Source organism: Cervus canadensis, chromosome 13 (genome assembly GCF_019320065.1).
Source record: "Cervus canadensis isolate Bull #8, Minnesota chromosome 13, ASM1932006v1, whole genome shotgun sequence".
Lineage (NCBI taxonomy): Eukaryota > Metazoa > Chordata > Mammalia > Artiodactyla > Cervidae > Cervus > Cervus canadensis.
Genome location: NC_057398.1, coordinates 49651193 through 49664809, shown reverse-complemented (window position 1 = coordinate 49664809; position 13617 = coordinate 49651193).

Here is a 13617-nt window from a genome sequence, read left to right as displayed (position 1 = left end):
GTGAGTTCTATCACTGGTTTGGGAAGATCCCCTGGAGGAGGACGTAGCAACCCACTCCACTATTCTTACCTGGAGAATCCCATGGACAGAGGAGCCTGGCGGGTTATAGTCCATAGCGTCACAAAGAGTCGGACACAACTGAAGTGACTTAGCACTCATGCACAGGTACTTCAAAGGACACTATCAAGAAAGAAAAAAAAAAAAGCCCTCAGAATGGGAGAAATATTTGTAAATCACAATAAGGAACTTGTGTTTAAAATATATAAAGAAATCTTACAACTTAATAATGAAAAGATAACCCAACTCAAAGATGGGCAAAGGATTCAAAGAAGATATAAGCCGATAAGCACCTGAAAAGATGCTCAATATCATTAGTCAGGGAAATATAAATCAAAACTACAATGAGGGACTTCCGTGTTGGTCCAGTGGCTAAGACTCTAGGCTCCCAATGCAGGGAGCCCAGGTTCAACCCCTGGTCAGGGAACTAGATCCCACATGCCACAACTAAGACCCTGGTGCAGCCAAATAAATAAATAACAAATATATAAAAAAAAAACAAACAATAAGATACCACTTCACATTCACTGGGGTTGCTATGCTCAACAAGACAGATAATAGCAAGTGTTGACAAAGTATGGAAGAATTGAAATCTTTGTGTACAGATGCCAGGAATGTAAACTGGCGTAGCCACTGTGGAAAATAGTATGGTGGTTCCTCTAGTAATTCTACTTCTGAGTGTTGAAAGCAAGGTCTTGAAATACTTGTAGACCTATGTTCATAGAAGCATTATTCACAATAGTAAAGAGGTGGAAGTAACCAAGGTGTCCATCAATATTGAATGGATAAACAAAATATGTTAAATGCATAGAATGGGATATTATATTGTTCCTCAGCCTCAAAAAGGAAGGAAAGTCTAACATATGCACAATATAGATGAACTTTGAAGACATCATGCTAAGTAAAATAAGCCAGCCACACACACACAAAAGTATTGTATGATTCCTTTTACATGAGATAATCAGATTCATAGAAACAGAAAGCAGAATGGTGGTTGCCAGGGACTGGGAGAGGGGGAAATGGGGAGTTACTGTTTAATGGTTATGGAGCTTCAATTTGGAAAGATAAAGTTCTGAGATGGATGGTGGTAATGTTTGTGCAGTGTATGAATGTACTTAATGCTACTGAACTGTACACTTAAAAATAGTTAATATGAAAAAAAAAAAGAAAAAAAATAGTTAATATGGTTAAGTTTTATATTATGTATATTTTACCACTATTAAAAATACACGTTGTACAAATAGTACACAATGTGATCTCATTTATAAATACAAATGCAGAGACTAAAATCTAAAACAAAAGATATGCAATGGTAGCTGTCTCTTAGTGGTAGGATTATGGGTGATTTTTATTCTCTTTATATCTGTATTTATCATTTTTCTACAGTAAGATTTTTGTTACTTTCATGATAAAACCGGTTGTTAAAAAAAGTGGTATATAATAGTAATATTAATAATGGGATATTACCTAGCCATAGAAAGAAATGTACTAATGCATGCTACAATGTAGGTGAACCTTGAAAACATGCTAAGTGAAAAAAGCCAGTCACAAAAGACCACATATTGTATGATTCCATTCATATGAAATGTCCAGAATAGGCAAATCCACAGTGAGAGAAAGTAGATTAATGGTTACCTAAGGCTGGAGTTGGCAAATGTAGGAGACCTGGGTTCAGTCCCTGGGTTGGGAAGATTCGCTGGAGGAGGGCATGGCAACCCTCTCCAGTATTCTTACCTGGAGAATGCCCTTGGACAGTGAAGCCTGATGGGCTGCAGTCCTCGGGATTGCAGAGCCAGACACAACTGAGCGACTAAGCAGAGCACAGCTCAAGGATGGAGTTGAGGAGACAGAGGAGGGACTGGAGGTGGGAGAATTGGGAATAACTACTCAAGGATGCAGCGCTTCTTTTTGGAAGTAAATGTTCTAAAATTGACTTATTGCAGTGATGGCTGCACACCTCTGTGCATGTACTACAACCCGCTGAATTGTAAGTTTTACACAGATAAATTTCATGGTATGTGAATTATCTCTCAATAAAGTTGTTACATAAATCTTATTTTCAGAATCTTTGGGTTTTGTCTCGATCTAAAATCTTTGGTCGTCACTTAAAAAAAATAAGGTTTATTTATTTATCACTTTCTGGCTGTGCTGGGTCTTCGTCGCTGCACACAGGCTTTCTCTAGTTGTGACCAGCTGGGGCTACTCTTCACTGTGCGCCCAGGCTCCTCTTGTTGGTGCCCAGGTGTCGTTGCGGTGGCTCCTCTTGTTGCAGAGCACAGGCTTCAGTAGTTGTGGTTCACGGACTCTAGAGCCCTGGCTCAGTAGTTGTGACGTTTGGGCTTAGTTGCTCCGAGGCCTGTGGGGTCTTTCCGGACCAGGGATCAAACCTGCATCCCCTGCACTGGCAGGCAGATTCTTTACCACTGAAAAGAAAGAAAGTGAAGTCCCTCAGTCGTGTCCGACTCTTTGCGACCCCATGGACTGTAGCCCACCAGGCTCCTCCATCCATGGAATTTTCTAGGCAAGAGTATTGGAGTGGGATCCTTCTCCAGGGGATCTTCCCGACCCAGGGATTGAACTCGGGTGTCCCGCATTTCAGGCAGACGCTTTACCATCTGAGCCACCAGGCAAATCCCCACAGTCACTTCTTGTAGAATCCTTTTCTAAGTCACTCAATGAAGATGCAAAGTCAACTGCACTCTGCTGGGCAATTTTAAATGATAGATGCAAACAAATGACCCATATCAAAATGCTTTCCTGTCCACTCTGTCTTTTATGCCAAACATTCTACTTCCTATTCTGCAAACTGTGCTGAAAAGAGATGCTGCTTTTCCTGTTCAACCCAAGTGACTACAGGAAGATGCAAATTGAATTCTTGACAGATCCTATTTCTTTAGAATGACCCTTAGGAGGGTCATCCAATACCAATTTTTCCTGAGACCCAGGTAAAAGTATCATTTAGTTTAAAACCAACAACAGAGGAGGGGATCATTAAACCTATTTCCTAAGGCTGTACTGTGAATTAAATGAGATCCCTTATGTAAAACACCTGGCCCATATCCCAGCACAGAAACACCATCTCCTGCCACTCTTTCCTATGTCCTGTTTCACTAACTGTACCAAGAAGAAACTAAATGTTGGGAGCTGTATTTCTGAGAAACTGCTTCTAAAGACATTATGCTTAGCAAACTTTAGTAGCATATCCCAGTTTTTTTTTTTTTTTTTTTTTTTTTTAGTGAAGATCTCTTTGTTTTTCATTCTACAAAATGGAGTCAAACCTAAGGAAAAACATCACTTCCTTGAAGTGATAAGTGATAGTGATTCCTTCCTTGAAGGAATAAGAGCAACCTCTTTCACCAAGTATCTTTCATAACAAACTATGGAAAAAGTTGTACTAGATTATCCCGTGGGAGGGAAAGTAGAAAAACATACTCCCTACAGAAATGAACATACTCAACCATTGTCTAGAATTTTCTAAATGAACTGGGGAACATCAACAAGGGGGCACATGAGACGAGACTACCCAATAAGGAGTGCCGTGTCATCAGTGATGCCCAAGCCAGAAAGATGGCTTCATGAAGTGGATTTATGGATACTAACCCCAAAAAGATTGTCCCTTCAGGACGTGTATATGTCTATGGGATGTAAGAAAACATTAAGAGTTGGATAATCATTGATTTTGCTTTCATTTCTAAACCCTCAGATTTTAAGCAATTCAAAAGGGTGAAATTATCCAGTAGTTGATCAGCAAATATTTATTAAGCACCTAGTGTGACATGCATTAGGAAACATTCAGTGTGACATAGTGCCTACCTACCCTTACATATTGTGTGAACTAGTGGAAGACACAGATTCTTCCACCTATTACAGTAGTGTGATGAATGCTACCATGAGGTTGAGGACAGGATGCTATCGAAGCATAGAGGGACAGGGAGCTGGAAAGTTTTCATAGGGAAATGATGTCTGAACTGAGACCTGAAGAATGAGTAGAAGTTAGGGGAAGGAAGTGGAAGAAGAAAATAATAGTATTAATGGCAGAGGGTCATGAGCAGAGGTCCAGAGGTGAGAAAGTAAATGACTTTTATTCCAGGATATTTAAGTAGTTCAGGATGGCTGGAGAGTTTAAGATATGGCAAGAGAGCACTTCCCTGGTAGTCCAGTGGCTAAGACTCCACATTCCCAATGCAGGGGGCCTGGGTTTGACCCTTGCTAGCTAGGGGAACTAGATCCCACATGCCACAACTAAAACCTGGCACAGTCAAATAAATAAATTAATTAAATTTTTTTTTTTAAAGATAGGTCAAGGGGAAAAACTAGAGAAATAAACATGGGTCACACAAGAGTCAGAGGGAGCTTGAAAAACTTTTCCTGAAGTGAATTTTGCTAGCTATGGTGGTAGATGCCTCAGAGATCTCCAGCTGTGAGGAATGTGGTTGGTTGACGGGCCCCCCCTGCTGCACCCTAAGGTCTGCTCAGCATTTCTCCTGATGCCAGGCTCTCCTCGGGCTGCTGCTCCTAGCCAGTAACTGAGCATGGCAGAGCTGCCAGAGCCAAACCATTTGTACTCAATATGGGCCTCCTGTGTTGGGCAATCTTGGCTCTGGGGCTCCTGCATGGCATGGTCTGGGTTGGCTGCATACTCATCTAGCTGCCTGCAACATGACGGTGACCCTTGGCAACACTACGGAACATAATAAATAATGTTCTGTGACTGCTGGTCTGTATCTGGGGTGCAAGATATACCAGCTTGTCAGCATTGATTCACAGTTGTTTCTTTGGTGGAGTCTTGGGGATTTCAATGATTAGAGCTGGTCATGGAGCTAGAATATGCCTACACTGTCAGCTCACTCTATGTGATCTCCACCATGAGTCAACTTTGGACTTCTTGGTACACAAGTGAATGGTGTTTGAGACCTGGAGATAAATGCATGCCGTGGGATGCAGCAGTGGGTGAACAAAGAAGCCTGTATCTGAGATCTCCAGCCCCTTCATTGCATAATTTTGCTGTTGCCATACTGTATCCTTTGCTTGTTAAAAAGCAAACAGGGACTGGGAATTCCTTAACCACTGGTGGCCCAGTGGTTAAGACTCTGCACTTCAATGCAAGGGGTATGGGTTCAATCCCTAGTCAGGGAACAAGGACCCCACATGCTACAGGGCATGGCCAAATAGTAAAAAAAAATAAAAAATAAAAACAAACAAATAGAAAAATTGTCTTGTGCCAAGATTGAACACTAATGTAAACTGTGGACTTTGAGGGATAATGGTATGTCCACATAGCTTCATGAGTTGTAACAAATGTACCACTCTGGTGGGAGATGTGTAAATGGGGAGGCTGTGCATGTGTTGGGGACAGGATAAGAAACCCCTGTACCTTCTGTTCAATTTTGCTACTAAAATTGCTCTTTAAAAATAAAGTCTAAAAACACATAAACAAAAAAACTATGAGTGTAAACTGTTGGAGTCCTGTGAGTCCTTCCAGCAATCAAACATTGAAAGTGATTAAAGCATAGTTAACAGTCTCCCAACTGGCCTGCCCAAGATGGTCCTGGAGCTGCACTACAATTGGAGCCTCCTCCTATGAGAAGCTCTTTCCTTCCTTTCATCTCCTTTTACAGGTGTCAGACCTGGAGTCTGCTCTGAAGGTCTCCCCACAGCCTCTTGCTCCCTCTCTGCTTTATCTCTCAAAACTGTTTCCCCAAATAAATCTTCTGCATATCTGATTCCCTCCTGACATCTGCTTCTCAGAGCACCCGAACTGGAACTGTGTGTATTAGGAAATAGTCTGGAAAAGCAGGTGTTACAGTGACTTTGAACTGGATAACTCATCACCTGGCTGGCAGGGAATATCCCAACCCAGCTGGAATGTGGGACATAATTCTTGGCACATTGGTAACTGAAGATTTCACTTGTGGTGTCCTAGAAAAATATCCCAGGGGAGGGGAACACACCTTCATTGATGCAATGATTCAGGCATTGACAGAAAAGGGGAAAATGGTGCTTACAAGGACAGTGGATTGGCTGGTTATTACTAAGTTGTACTGATGTCTTGCACAGGAATAATGAAAAAAAAGTTATCCAACCTAAAAGCTAAGTGGAGAGCCAGAGGGTTCTTGGCTAGTTTATTAAGAGGTCTTTATCACTTCCATGAAGAGAAAACACAGCAAAAGAGTAAGAGTAGGATTTGATAGCTAGAGTCACTGAGCTCCAGAGACATTTAAATGTTCAGCCAGGGCAGGTTATGTCATGTCTAAGTCAGACTCCTAGAGAAAACCTGGAGTCCTTTGACAGGGCTTCTTCTGGCAGCTCAGATGGTAAAGAATGTGCCTGCAATGTGGGAGACCAGTGTTCGATCCATGGGTCTGGAAGATCCCCTGGAGAAGGGAATGGCTAACCACTCCTGTATTCTTGCCTGGATAATTCCATGGACAGAGGAGCCATGCTATAGTCCATGGGGTTGCAAGAGAGTTGGACACAACTGAGTGACTAACAGTTGGGAAGGAGACTTGTAGGGGGATGTCCCTGAGGATTTGGATCTGCAGACTCTCCTGAACCCTTGGAGGTGTAGAGAAATCCAGCCCTCCTTTTAGAACTAGTTCTCTTCCCACTCAGGAAGACACTGAAGCATCTTCTCTCTGACAAAACAACAGGGTTCCCCCATCCCAATCACCCTCTCTTGGTTGCTAGACTGATAACCAAGGTTAAATCTCAGCTTAAGACTGAAAAAGAAGGAGGAGATTATACCAGATGGAGTTTCCAGAATTACCCAGCACATACTGGTAGAAACAAGGAGATTTTGAATTAGACTTTTAAAAAATTATTGACTCATTTGGCTGCACTGGGTCTTAATTGTGGCATGCAGGATCTTCCAGTGGTGGCATGTGTGGTCATTAGCTGCGGCATGTGGGATCTAGTTCCCTGACCAGGGATTGAACCTGGGTCCTCTGCATTGGGAGCATGGAGTCTTAGTCCAGGGGGACCACCAAGGAAGTCCCTAGATTGGATTTTGAAGTTTATTGATCAGGAAGACTATATATATAATATATATTTTAAAAAATAAAATAAAGATAAAATATAAAAATATTTAAAATAAATTTTTAAATAAATAAAATATTTATTTTATTTAAAATAAATATAAAATGGATGAGGAAGGATTCATTGACTTGGGGACCTTCTCTTGGGATGTAGGATTTAATGTCCTGACAAAAGTCTCAAGGGTTACTACAATATCACAAAGAAGCCTTGAGAAAGCAACAGTCTACACTGAATGAAGTAGAAATTCCTGAGTTGCCCTGGCAGACTGTAGAGGAAGGAATAAATGGGCTCAGAGAAGTGGGTTGCTGCAATGGATACTTCATACAAGCCAGAAGAATCAGCAGAGAAGTGTGCTATTTGGGAAAGCCCAGAGGACATGTCATTCAGAAAGTGCTAGTGTGGAGAAATTCAGCAGTGGTTCTCCTCTACAGGCCAGGGGTGATCACAGGAGAGGCAGTCTCAGGCTGGGCTCCTTAAGAGTGCTGGGAATGATGTGGGGCCTATTGAAAATAATAGCAGCTAGGGACTTCGCTGGTAGTCCAGGGGTTAAGAATCTGCTTTGTAGTGCAAGGGACATGGGTTCGATCTGTGGTTGAAGAACTAAGATGCCACATCTCGCAGATCAACTACTGAGCCTACGACTAAGACCTGATGTAGCCAAAACCAAATATAAAAGAATTTTTTTTTAAATAACAGAGGCCAGATGGCAGTATTTAATCATGGGAAAGTCGTGTGGGTGGGGGATGCTTCTACCACAAAAAATGGCATGGTTAAAGGGACAGCCAAGGGAGTTGACCCACAGAAACATGTGGAAATGGAAATAGTTAGAAGATATGGTGTCTCTAGGGGCAAAATAGATGGGTAGCCAACAAAGCAACTACTTAATATCTACGGTCAAGACAAGGTTGGAAGAGTAGGAACAGGAGGGCAGTCACCCTAATAAAAAGTCTTGATGCCTTGCTCATTTCCCAACCCTGAGCCAAATTACATACAGATCTGGGACGCACTGATGGAAGAGCTGGCCAAGTCCCTAGGAGGAAGCACCCTTGATTCATGTGGTTAATGATTCCTAGTCATTCCTCAAAGGAACCTGTTTATTCAAGTGACAATACACTGAGGAAAAGCGGATACCTAGATGTTTCAAGGACTTCTGAACATACATCTGAGTTTGATAGTCATAGGCCTGAGGTCATCATCAGTCTCTTTTAATATGGACCAGTTTTTCAGTACTTGTAAAATCATTCATGAACTTTCATGTTCATGTTTTCTAAAGTTCAATGAACTGATTCAAATAAAGTTACCTCAACATGTGAAAAGAAAAATCTGTGAGATCATTTTAAACCCTGACGTTAAAAAATAAATAAATAAATAAACCCTGACGTTATCTTGATTACACCATTGGCTACTTTTCTCAGAAATCTTCTAGTTCTCCCTTGGACACATAACAATAGCTCTTAATCTCACAGGCATTGGAATCCAAAGCTATTAATACGTTCTTCCTCACAAGCAAAATGCACCTAATTTCACCCCAAATGTCATCAGATTGCAGTGAATTCTCATTAAAAAATTATTGTCTTTCAACCCTCAAAATGGGAGAATATATTTGCAAATGAAACAACCGACAACAACAATGGGTTAATCTCCAAAACATACCAATGGATCATGCAGCTCAATATCGAAAAAACAAACAATCCAATTTAAAAAATGGATGGAAGATCTAAACAGATATTCAAATGTTCAAATTGAATATCAATTTGAGTATCAAAATATTCAAATGTTTAAATCGCCAAAGAAAACACATGAATGGTTAAAAAGCACATGAACAGATGCTCAACATCACTAATTATTACAGAAATGCAAATCAAAACTACAATGAGGGGTCATCTCACACCGATCAGAATGGCCATTGTCAAAAAAATCTACACAGTAAATGCTAGAGAGGGTGTGGAGAAAAGGGAACCCTCCCACACTGTTGGTGGAAATGTAAACTGGTGTATTCGCTACGGAGGTTCCTTAAAACACTAAAAATAGAGTTACCATATGACTCAGCAATCCACTCCTGGGCGTATATCCAGAGAAAAACACTATCCAAAAGAATAATGCACACCAATATTCATTGCAGCACTATTTACCATAGACAAGATGTAGAAACAACCTAAATGTCAAGCAACAGAGGAATGGATAAAGAAGATGTGGTACATATACACGATGGAATATTATTCAGTCATTAAAAAATGACATCATGTCATTTGCATCAACATGGATGGACCTAAAGATTGTCATACCGAGTGAAGTAAGTCAGACAGAGAAAGACAAATACCATAGCATATTGCTTATATGTAGAATCTAAAAAGAAAAACACAAGTGAACTTATTTATAAAACAGAAATACAGTTACAGATGTAGAAAATAAACTTCTGGTTACCAGAGGATCTGGGGGAGGGATAAATTGGATGATTGGGTTTGACATATACACACTAATATATGTAAACAGATAACTAAGAAGAACCTATAGTACATGGAACTCGTCTCAATACTTTGTAGTGGCCTATACAGGAAAAGAATCTAAAAAAGAGTGGATGTATGTATATGTATAACTGAGTCACTCTGCTGCACAATAGAAACTAGCCCAGCATTGTAAATCAACTATATCCCAATAAAATTTTAAAAAAGGACTTCTCTAGTGGTCCAGTCATTAAGAGTCTGCGTTCTGATGCAGGGGACTCAGGTTCCACCCCTGGTCTGGGAACTAAGATCCCACATGCCTCAGGGCAACTAAGCCCACATGCTTCAACTACTAAGCCCACGCGCCACAAACTAGAGAAACCCACATGCTGCAATGGAAAAGATCCCGCTGCTGCAACTAAGACCAGATGCAGTAAAAAATAAATAAAATTTTAAAAGTTAGTATCTTCTGGGGAAACCCGTGCCATGGAAATTCCTAATTCAGTTTTTAAAGGCCTCTGTGCTGCCCTTCGTATTTCTTTTTTTTTTTTTCCCATGCCCTTCATATTTCAACTGCATTATTTTCTTCAAGTTCCCCTTTATGACTTAATGGGTAATTGCAAGTGCTGGTAAAACAAAATGGAAAGGAAATTTTAGCATCTGATCTCTGCTCTATCAGGAGTTGATTTTCTGTGTTGAATAAGATGACACTTAAGCCTTGATGCAATAGTCTTTTCGCAATGTTTTCATCTAAGTCACAATTTATTTTGATTCTAGGTCTAATTTTGTGGTCATTTTCATGGATAAGAATATACATCACTGCCAGAAATGGAAATCATTGCTCATCAGAATTGTCAATATTTGTTTCCGGCACTGTTAGTACATGTCTATACTGTCCTAAATATCCTTGCTCTGGCTGCAGCAGAAGGTCCCAGGGCGGAGTCAGACAGCAAGAACCAAGAAAACAGAGTGGGACTTGAAATGTGTCTCCACTAGGACTTGCAGGTCACAGCTGATTGGCTCAAATGTAACTCCTACCTGAGATTTGCTTTCTCTCACTTTGCCACAGGTGATCGGTTCAAGAATAGGAAACTGAATCAGTGATTCTCTCCTGTAGGGATTGTAGGGAATGGGGTCTGAAAGAGTGGACTTAGTCACTTGCCAAATGGTTACACGGTAAGGCACAAATGTGTCCTTTTCTTTGCCTTTGTTTTCTGCCCTGTGGCTAGAAAAAGTCAGTCCACAGAAAAGAAAGTGGTGGACTCAAGGTGCAGAGAGAGGAGAGAGGTTGAGCCCTAGCAGTGCTCCCAGGGCTCTTTCCATTTCTTTCCTTTTTTTTTTTTTTTAACAGAAGTGTCATTGATTTACAATATTGTGTTAGTTTTCCTTTGTTTGTTTTTTAATTCGGCTGCATGGGTCTTAGTTGCAGCACACAGGATCTTTTTTTTAGTTGCAGTATGTGGCATCTTTAGTCACAGCATGTGGGATCGAGTTCCCCGACCAGGGATCAAACCCAAAGTCCCTGCATTGGGAGCTTGGAGCCTTAGCCACTGGACCACCAGGGAAGTCCCTTTTGTGTTAGTTTTAGGTGTACAGCATCCTGACTTAGTATTTTTGCAAATTATATTCCATTATAGTTTATTGTATTTTTAAAATTTGATTTTAGAGTCGGTCCTTTATCAAAAGTGAAAGGATTAGATGATACTGACTACAAAATAAGAATTACATATGTGTGTCTGTACATAAAATATCGACATAATCTCTGTATTTATTGCATGGCATATATTCATACTTATATACAGATATTCATACCGAATACAGTGCAGGCAAAAGAACTAGAATGGTTAGTTCTACCTGGTGGTCTCAACTATGAAAATACTTCAAACTAGTGAGTTTTCTTGAACTGAGCTGAGATAGAAAAGCCCACATGAACATCTAATTGGATGAGATTTATCCTGGAAGGTGAATATATTGTCATTTTTTTTTTTATTTGTTGTTGTTGTCATTCTGATTCTTTTGTGGTCAAAGAATATACCCTACACTGTTTCAGTCCTTTTAAATGTGAGACTTGTTTTATGCCCAGAATATAGACTATGTTGGTGAATGTTACATTTGCGCTTGAGAAGAATGTGTATTTTGCAATCATTAGGTGGCATGTTCTATAAATAACAGTTAGGTCGAGTTGATTGATAATGTTCAAATCTGCACATATTGATTTTCTCCCTACTTAACCTATCGATTGCCCAGAGAGAATTGTTGAAATTTGAAATTGCCATTGTGGATTTATTTCTCATTACATTTTTGGTTTCCTCTATTTTGAATTTCATTTACTAAGTATACACATACTTAGGATTCTTATCTTCTTGATGGATTGTCCTTTTTGTCACCATGAAGAAATGTTTAAAATCTCTGGTGGTACTCCTTATTCTGGAATTTACTTTGTCTGATAGTAGTTTAGGTTGCTTATGATTGGTGTTTGCATTTTTTCCATTCATTTATTCTAGAATTGATGCTTTTGGACTGCGGTGTTGGAGAAGACTCTTGAGAGTCCCTTGGACTGCAAGGAGATCCAACCAGTCCATCCTAAAGGAGACCAGTCTTGGGTGTTCATTGGAAGGACTGATGCTGAAGCTGAAACTCCAATGCTTTGGCCACCTGATGAGAAGAGCTGACTCATTGGAAAAGATCCTGATGCTGGGAAAGATTGACGACAGGAGGAGAAGGGAACAACAGAGGATGAGATGGTTGGATTGCATCATCGACTCGATAGACATGGGTTTGGGTGGATGCCGGGGGTTGGTGATGGACAGGGAGGCCTGGCATGCTGTGGTTCATGGGGTTGCAGAGAGTCAGACACAACTGAGTGACTGAACTGAACTGGTTGACTTATTAGCTATACCTCTTTATTATTTCTTTTTTTTAGTGTTCATGCTAGAGTTTATAATGTGAAACTTAACCACATATTTTTAAATACTGTTATCCTACTTTACATACAATAACTTTTAATAGTATACCTCCACTTTCCCCTCACAAACTTTATGCCTATTGTCTTAATATATTTTATTTTTATATATGTTATAAAGCTCAAAATATATTTTTATTTTTCTTTAAGTGATCAATTGTCTTTTAAAGATTTTTTGAAACTATTTGGTATTTATCTATGTACTTATCATTTCAGCCACTCTTAATTTCTTTGGGCTGCTCTGAATTTTCTATTTGACATCATTTTCCTTCAACCTGAGGAACTGTTTTAAAAGCATTTCTTAATAATGCAATTCTGCGGGAAATTACCCTCTCAGCCTTTGCTTATCTGAAAGTATCTTTATTTCATTAGACTGGTAAGTTTTTTTCTTTCAGCATTTTATTATTATTTTTTTTTTGTAATCACTTTTTTTTATTTATTTTTTTTTAATTTTTTTATTAGTTGGAGGCTAATTACTTCACATCTTTCAGCATTTTAAAGATGGCATTTTGGGGGCGGGTGCTTGCATTGTTTCTGATGAAAACTGTTCGGTCCTCTAATATGTAACGTATCTTTGGTCTTCTTTACTTTTAAGAGCTCTATCGCTTGTTTTCAGCAATTTGATTAGAATGTCCTTTGGCATGTTGTCTATTTGAGTTTTTCCTGCTTCAGGTTCATTGAGCCTTTTGGATCTTTAGTGTACTTCTGCATTGCACCCCAAATGTGCATTTTTGGGGAGAGACCTAAGGTTGTGCAAAAAATAAGAGTCATAATCTAGACATGATCCTGTTTTGCCACATGTGCATGAGAGAGTATTCAAATCAAAATAAAGCTGGTTGACCTTAAAATGATCTCCTTAGTCTTTAAATAAACTTCAAGCAACCTACATCCCTGTTAACTCATTTACTCATTCATTCATTCAGCCAGAGTATCCTCAGTCCTGCCCTGATGTCAGCTACTTACTTGCTTAGACATGAGAGAACAAAGGTGAATCAGACGGTGCCCACTGCCCTCAAGAATCACAGAACAGGGTGAAGAGCATCACTGCCCAAGGCAGAATGACACTTCAGAGACCCCAATAATGAAGGTTTTTCTGCAACTTCAAAAACAGCTTTTCTG